This window comes from Symphalangus syndactylus, chromosome 22 (assembly GCF_028878055.3).
Source record: "Symphalangus syndactylus isolate Jambi chromosome 22, NHGRI_mSymSyn1-v2.1_pri, whole genome shotgun sequence".
NCBI lineage: Eukaryota > Metazoa > Chordata > Mammalia > Primates > Hylobatidae > Symphalangus > Symphalangus syndactylus.
In genome coordinates, this window is record NC_072444.2 from 10,511,788 (window position 1) to 10,520,118 (window position 8,331).

Consider the following 8,331-nt stretch of genomic DNA (forward strand, 5'->3'; position numbering starts at 1 on the left):
CAGTATCGATACAATTTCAGGAAGCTGCTGAAACTTTGTCTCTTACCATTCCTTAGGGTTAAGCTGCCTTGACTCTGCTGATCTCAAACACAAATTTAAAGAGTGCCATTTCAGGGTCATGGACGAAGTTGGCACAAGGACAGTTTTTGGGAAAGGTTTCGCTGGTAGGATAGACTCATCACCAAAGCATCTTTAGGAAACTTCTTAGCCATCTTTGAGGCTTCTGGCTTAAATAATCCCATGTAGGACTGCTTGAGGTTTTCTCTGTAGAAGAGAGATGCTTCTAGGCAATGCTTCACTTTCTGGGAAGCTTTAGATAAAAACTCACCTTGATGTCTTCTCCCCTGCCCAGTGGGCTCTGTATTGCTGTTTGAGCTTTTAAGAGACAGGGTCGCCTGGGTGCGGTGGCTCATGCCTATAATCCCAACACTTTGGGAGGCCGAGGTGGGTGAATAACCTGAGGTCAGGAGTTTGAGGCCAGCCTGACCAAAATGGTGAAACCCTGTCTCTACTAAATACAAAAAATTAGCCGGGTGTGGTGGTGCACACCCGTAATCCCAGCTATTCAGGAGGCTGAGGCAGGAGAATTACTTGAACCTGGGAGGCAGAGGTTGCAGTGAGCCGAGATTGCACCACTGCACTCCAGCCTGGGCAACAAGAGCGAAACTCCGTCTCTGTCTCAAGAAAAAAAAAAAAAAAAGAGAAAGGGTCTAGCTCTGTTCCCCAGGCTGGAATGGAACGTAGCACTATCACAGTTTACTGCAACTTTGAACTCCTAGGCTTAAGGGATCCTCCTGCCTCAGCCTCTTGAGTAGCTAGGATTACAGGCGTAAATCACCATGTCTGGCTAATTTTATTTTTATTTTTTGTAGAGATGGGGGTCTCATCATTTTGTCCAGGCTGTTCTCGAAGTCCAGGCCTCAAACAATCCTCCCATCTCACCCTCCCAAAGTGCTAGGGTTACAAGTGTGAGCCATCTGGCCAGGCACGGTGGCTCATCCCCGTAATCCCAACACTTTGGGAGGCCAAGGCAGGAGGATCACTGGAGGTCAGGAGTTCAAGACCAGCCTGGCCAACACGGTAAAACCCTGTCTCTACTAAAAATACAAAAATTAGCCGGGCGTGATGGCACACGCCTGTAATCCTAGCTATTCAGGAGGCTGAGGCAAGAGAATCGCTTGAACCCAGGAGGCTGAGGCTGCAGTGAGCCAAGATTGCACCACTGCACTCCATCTTGGGTGACAGAGCGAGACTCAAAAAAAAAAAAAAAAAAAAAAAAAAAACCGTGTGAGACGTCACACCCAGCCACTTGTTTGAGCTTTGTGAAAATTTTTTCTGGATGTTTTCAGAACTTTGTTTTCCAGTGATCATAGCTAATTTTCCTGTCTGCTCTGAGGCCCCACAATTACCTTAAGACAGTGGAAGGAAACAGAGAAAAGGGAGCATGTTTTCATAATGCTATACTCTCTCACTATTTAAGAGCATCTGCAGTCTTTAACTTGCACCCTGACAAATCCTGCCACAATTCAAAATATCTCTTGTAGAGAAGGCTCTGGAGTTTCATCCTGTAACTCTACTACTAGCTGCAAGGTCAAGGAAAACTAAACCATTCAATTTAGAAATGCTTCCTTTCTAACTCGGTGACAGTTGTGTTACATCCAGATGTGTGACTCAAAAGGGAACCAGGTAGGCCATCAGCACCCAAACACTCAGGCCTCAACTATGAAGCTCCCTGACCAGGAATGCCCAGCTCCCATTCTCAGGAAGGCCCCCTAAGAGGTTCAAGGATAAGCAGTTTTATAGAATTTGGGGGTCATGAATAAGGACAAAATTGTACAAAAGTCCTGATCCAAACACTGCCCTCAACAGCCTCTGGAGAACTCCCTGGGCAAGGTCTGATCCTGTTCCCCACCCCACCTCCAAGAAAATGGGGTTAATACCTCCCCAGATGGCTACATGGAGGATTAAGGGTCATTATTCTTGGCCCTGAGCTCTGTTACAGCTCTAGCAGTTGTGACCTTGTATCCTAAAAGAAGATAATGAATACAAAAATGCCAACGGTGACCCTCAAATCTGGCTCTGCAGTAGTAGCTGAGAATTTTCTTTGCACAGGGCCTCTGACACTGCCTCCTATACACTCTGGCCTTTTGATGGCATCCTCCCCTTATTCAGGCTTAAAGTTTTTTTTTTTTTTTTTGAGATGGAGTCTCACTCTGTCACCCAGGCTGGAGTACAGTGTTGCGATCTCAACTCACTGCAACCTCTGCCTTCTGAGTTCATGTGATTCTCCTGCCACAGCCTCCTAAGTAGCTGGGACTGCAGACACCCGCCAACACTCCAGGCTAATTTTTGTATTTTTAGTAGAGACAGGGTTTCACCATTTTGGCCAGGCTGGTCTCAAACTCCTGACCTTGTGATCTGCCCACCTCAGCCTCCCAAAGTTCTGGGATTACAGGCATGAGCCACTGCGCCCAGTCCAGGCTTAAAAGTTTTTAAGGTATTAGTCTTCAATGCCACAAAGCCCTTCAAGGAGTCAGCAGCTATTACTCAATAGCACAAAGAGTGGGCCCCAGAAATCTCAGGGTTACATGTAGGCCTGAATTTACCCAGAATAAGCCAACTAAGTGGTACTCCTTTACATCCAAGCCCTGGCTCTTGAGGGCAATCAGTGAGGTCTAGTAAAAAGGATATATTTCATCATTTAGTCCTCAAAAACCCACTAAAAAGTAGGTACTACAATAAGCCTCATTTTATAGGTGAAACCATAACTCTGAGAAGATACATGATTGACCCTAGGTCACAGAGCTAAGGAGGAGACATGGGTTCAAATATCAGCCCTACACTACTAGTTGTGTAACCTCCAGCATATTCCTTAACTTTAGAGTCTCAGTTTCTCATTTGTAAAGTGGGGATAATGGTAATACCTTCCTTCCAGGGGAGTTCTGAAGATTACAAGAGACACTGTAGAAAAAGTAGAGCTGGGCTTGGTGGCTCATGCCTGTAATCCCAGCACTTTGGGGAGCCAAGGAGAGTGGATCACCTGAGGTCAGGAGTTCGAGACCAGCTTGGCCAACATGGTGAAACCCCATCTCTACTAAAAAAATACAAAAATTATCCAGGCATGGTGGCGTGCGCCTGTAATCTCAGCTACTCAAAAGGCTGAGGCAGCAGAATCGCTTGAACCTGGGAGGCGGAGGTTGCAGTGAGCAGAGATTGTGTGTACTCCAGCCTGGGCAACAAGAGCAAAACTCTGTCTTAAAAAGAAAAAGTATCTAGCAAGTGCCTGGTATATACTAAATATTCAATACATGTTAGTTTTTTTTTTTTTTTTTTTTTTGAGACAGAGTCTCACTCTGTCCCCCAGGCTGGAGTGCACACGATCTTGGCTCACTGCAACCTCTGCCTCCCAGGTTCAAGCAATTCTCATGACTCAGCCTCCCAAGTAGCTGGGATTACAGGTGTGCGCTACCACGGCTGGCTAATTTTTTGTATTTTTAGTAGAGACAGGTTTTGCCATGTTGCCCAGGCTGGCCTCCAACTCCTGAGCTCTGCCCACATCGGCTTCCCAAAGTGCTAGGATTACAGGCATGAGCCATGGCGCAACTGGCTTTTTTTTTTTTTTTTTTTTTTTTTTTTTGAGACAGGGTCTCTGTTGTCCATGCTGGAGTTCAGTAGCGCAGTCTTGGCTCACTGCAACCTCTGCCTCCTGCACTCAAGTGATCCCCCCGCCTCAGATTCCCAGGTAGATGGGAATACAGGCACACACTACCACACCTGGCTAATTTTTAAATTTTTTTTGTAGAGACAGGGTTTCACTATGTTGCTCAGGCTGGTCTCAAACTCCTGGGCTCAAGCAATCCACCCACCTAGGCCTCCCAAAGTGCTGGGATTACAGGTGTGAGCCACCGTGCCAAGCCATGTTAGGTTTTACAGATCAAACAGACAGGGAGGTTGGGCATGGTGGCTCACCTGTATTCCCAGGACTTTGGGAGGCTGAGGTGGGCAGATGCTTGAGCCCAGGAGTTTGAGACCAGCCTGAGCAACATAGTGAAACCCCATCTCTATGAAAAAAATTAAAAAATTAGCCAGGCGTGATGGCACACACCTGTATTCCCATCTACCCTGTCTCATAAAAAAAAAAAGGCCGGGCGTGGTGGCTCACGCCTGTAATCCCAGCACTTTGGGAGGCTGAGGCGGGCAGATCACCTGAGGTCAAGAGTTCAAGACCAGTCTGGCCAACATGATGAAACCCCATCTCTACAAAAATACAAAAATTAGCTGGGCGTGGTGGTACATGCCTGTAATTCCAGCTACTCGGGAGGCTGAGGCATGAGAATCACTTGAACCTGGGAGGCAGAGGTTGCAGTGAGCAGAGATCATGCCACTGTACTCCAGCCTGGATGACGAAGTGAGACTCTGCCTCAAAGAAAAAAAAAAAACATGTGGCAAACTCTGCTTGAATATCTGCAATGATGGGTAACTCACTCCCTCACAAGGCAGCCCATTTTGTTTTTAGAAAGCTACATTATCTCCTATCAAACCAAAGTCTACCCTCTTGGAAATTATGTCATTTAATCCTGAGATGCCTTCTAGAATCACAGAGAACATCCAGTTTCCTTTCCCCATGACAATTCAAGTATTTGAATGAGGTATCATGTTCCCCCAGGCTCTTAGCCTTGGTCTTTTCAGTGCTTCCTCATGTGTCACAGTCCCAGAGGCAATTCAATATCACAGAGCAGACAGACCTGGGTTTGAATTCCAGTCCTTCCTCTTACTTGCTGTGTGACCTTAAGCAAATTACTTAATCTCTCTGAATCTGTTTCTTCATAGGTATAATAGGGAAAATGATTCTCACCTCACAGGACAGTCATGAAGGTTACACTGGATAAAGTAAAAATACTAGCTAGCACTGAGCCCAAGATATACCAAGCCCTGAATAAAATGTCAGTCACTTTTTAGGACATATCCCAACTGGCAAATACCTCTCAAAGTAAATTAACTACACCAAGGAACTGGTTTCTTTCTTTTTTTCTTTTTTTTTTTTTTGAGATGGAGTTTCACTTTTGTTGCCTAGGCTGGAGTGCAATGGCACGATCACAGCTCACCGCAACCTCCACCTCCTGGGTTCAAGCGATTTTGCTGCCTCAGCCTCCTGAGTAGCTGGGACTACAGGCACGTGCCACCACACCCGGCTAATTTTTTTTGTATTTTTAGTAGAGATGGGGTTTCACCGTGTTAGCCAGGATGGTCTCGATCTCCCGACCTTGTGATCTGCCCACCTCAGCCTCCCAAAGTGCTGGGATTACAGGCGTGAGCCACCACACTCAGCCAGGAACTGGTTTCTAATAGCAACTGCCAAAACTTTGGCTTTTGAAGAGATGATAGCTAAGAAAGTACAACCTAAGGGTTTTGTGGGCCCAGCAATCTGCAATGGCAGCCTAAAGATGCAGTGGAACATCTGGAAAGGTGAGGTGGAAAGAAGAAAGGAAACAGAATAGATAACTAAACCAGTGACCCAAAGAAAACACAAGTATCACCAGATTACATGTTCTGTTTGACTTCCTCTCTGAGACTCAGAACTGCACATGTCAGCAACATTCCTTAATTTTTAAAAGGAGCGAAGAGAGTGGTCATGGAGGCCGTGTCTGTAGTCCCAGCTACTAGGGAGGCAGAGGTACGAGAATCCCTTGAGCTCAGGAGTTCGAGACCAGCCTGGGCAACAGAGTGAGACCCCATCTCAAAAAACAAAAATAAAAGGAGAGAGGCCGGGCATGGTGGCTCACACCTGTAATCCCAGCACTCTGGGAGGCCGAGGTCGGTGGATCACGAGGTCAGGAGTTCAAGACCAGCCTGGCCAAGATGGTGAAACCCCATCTCTACTAAAAATACAAAAATTAGCCAGGCATGGTGGTAGGCACCTGCAATCCCAGCTACTTGGGAGGCTGGAGCAGAAAATTGCTTGAACCCAGGAGGCGGAGGTTGCAGTGAGCTGAGATCGTGCCACTGCACTTCAGCCTGGGCAACAGAGCAAGATTTCATCTCAATAAATAAATAAATACATACATACAATTTTAAAAACGAGAAAAAAAATAAAAATAATTAAAGACCAAGTCATAGTCTAGATCTTCCTTAGCAGTTGGCCCCTCAAGATCCACAAATGTTTGGCAGTGGGCTTCAAGATTTTCAGTTGTCTTTCTAGATCCTAAAGTCTAGGTGTGCAAAAACACCCTACATAAGATGCCCAATGAGTCAATACTGAACTCCTCCCGACTAAAAAAACTGTCAATTGTATGAAACTGGTAAATAGTCGTTAACATCATCATCATATTTACACGTGTTCTCTCTTTCCCTCGTGACCCTCAGGGAAGGTGTCCCAGGCAGAAATATGGGCTACTGCTCAATTATTCCGCAGAGTTGATCCAAAAGCACTGTTCCTTCAAATTGAGATAAGACTCGAACAGAAGTGCTCCCATATAGGTCAAAAAAGGAAAGGAGAGCAGGACTCCAGCCTTAAAGCAGCATGATCACAAACTATGACGGAAAAGGTCATTTCCCACCTGCCAATGAAATACAACAACCTACAATGAAGAAATCTCAGTAAGTCTCAGACTTGGCCCAAAGGAGCCCCACTAGTTACTCCCTGGTCTGTTATAGAGGATCTGGCTATTACACTCAACAGCAAAAATTCAATTCAATCCCGCTAAAGATATAAGAATCACAAGGAAGAATAAGCCAGAACTCAAGACAGAAATAGCATTAAGTAGTTCCTTCAGTACAGTGAGCAGAAGCTGGCCACTCAACGACTCTAAAAGACACAGAAAAGCTTAGTAGGGACCACTGGGCATACCGGTGTCCTAGGTGGGGATTTCATAACGTCTTTGAGTCAGAAGCTGCCCTCAAAATAGTTTTCTTCTCAAAACGGTTCCAGGCTTTGTTAGAAAGGGAAGATTTCACTGCCACTTTACCCAGATCATCTACCCCATCCTTGGAATGAATGGGGAAGCTTCAGCCACCCTACCAGGCTCCTAAAATCACCAACTTGAGAGAAAAACTATAACGTTGCTCTACCAGTACTTCAGGAGGTTAAAGAAAGTCACAGAAGAAAAGAACTTTGGGGAAAACAGTCAAGTTCGGCTGTTAAGACATTAGTCACAGGCCCCTGTAACTCTCCTCTAGAAACCCTGGGAGTACACCCGCAGAGGAGAGCTCAAGGCACCAAGCAAAGTCAACCAGTCTGGCAAGGGGGCGTCCCACTGCGGCTTTCAGTCCAAGAAGTGGATCCTGCTGGTTCGCAGTCTCTCTTCTATCTCCTCACTTCCTATTTACCCTTTGAAGTGGGTACTGAATAGCCCATTCCCAAGCAGAGGCCCTTTGTATACTGGGTGCTACAGTCGCCTGGTGGAAACACCTTGGCAGAGTTGTTTGGTGCCAGGATGGGTCACTGAAGGCATCTGCGGTGGACACACACACACACACACACACACACACACAGAGAAAGAGAGAGACAGAAACAGAAAGACAGAGAGCGAGAAACTAAGAGAGCAGGTCAGGTCGGCGTTGCCCTCCCAGCACTTACACCTGCCCCTTCTTCCTGACTCCCGCGCCAGATCAGATGTCAAACAAAAACTCCGCAAAAAAGTCCCGTGATGGAATGACTTCCACCTCTCCCTCCGCAGATCCTCCCCGGACTCCCACAGCCTCCCCCCGCGTCCCGACCAAACCCTCCGCCCCCACCCCGCCCCCAGACCACTCTGCCCTCCGCCCCGGCGAGGCCTGGCCCCTCTCGGGACACCCGGGGCCCCGAGGCGGGTAGGCTCAGGCCCCCAGGCCGGCAGGGCTGGAGCCGGCCCAGAGCGGGCGGCCCGTTCGCCGGGGCTGCGGGAGCCGGTCCCCGCCTCGGCGCCCGCGGAGGGCAGGGGGCGGCGGTGACCCGTACCTGTCAAGTCTCTTCCCCCGACCAGCAGCGGCGCAACTTCAGGAGCCCATGTCCGTCCGGGGGGGGCGGCCCCTCTCCCGGGAGCGGGGGCGCGGATCCCGGGGAGGGGGCTGGGGGGCTTGAGCAGCTCTAGCCCCTTCCCATGCTCCCCGCCCGGCGCCTGGCCGGGGCCGGACAGCGCCTCCGCCCGCCCCTGCGCACCGCCTCACACCCGCGCTCACACACACTCACACTCCCTCGCGCGCTCTCACACACGCACTCCCCTCCCTCCTCCTCCTCTGTTTATCTCCTCCAGCTGTCTGGGGACCCAGGAGAAGCCCAGCAACGCGCCTGCGCCACGCAGTCTCCGCCTCCGCCCCGCGCCTCGCAGCCGGCGGGTACGCCACGGAGACTGC

At 48.6% G+C, this 8,331-nt stretch overlaps 1 protein-coding gene across 4 annotated transcripts in view; it reads right to left on the bottom strand.

Moving 5' to 3' along the window:
• WDTC1 (WD and tetratricopeptide repeats 1) overlaps positions 1-8,331 on the bottom strand; it is a 78,903-nt gene that overhangs the window by 70,428 nt on the left and 144 nt on the right. For 2 of the 4 annotated variants that reach the window (XM_055261444.2, XM_055261443.2), the window contains exon 1: positions 7,937-8,257. The exons of the other annotated variants lie outside the window; for them this stretch is intronic. The gene's annotated coding sequence lies outside the window, so the exon portion shown is untranslated. Of the gene's footprint in view, positions 1-7,936; positions 8,258-8,331 lie in introns of those variants that run through there. 4 annotated transcript variants of the gene reach the window in all.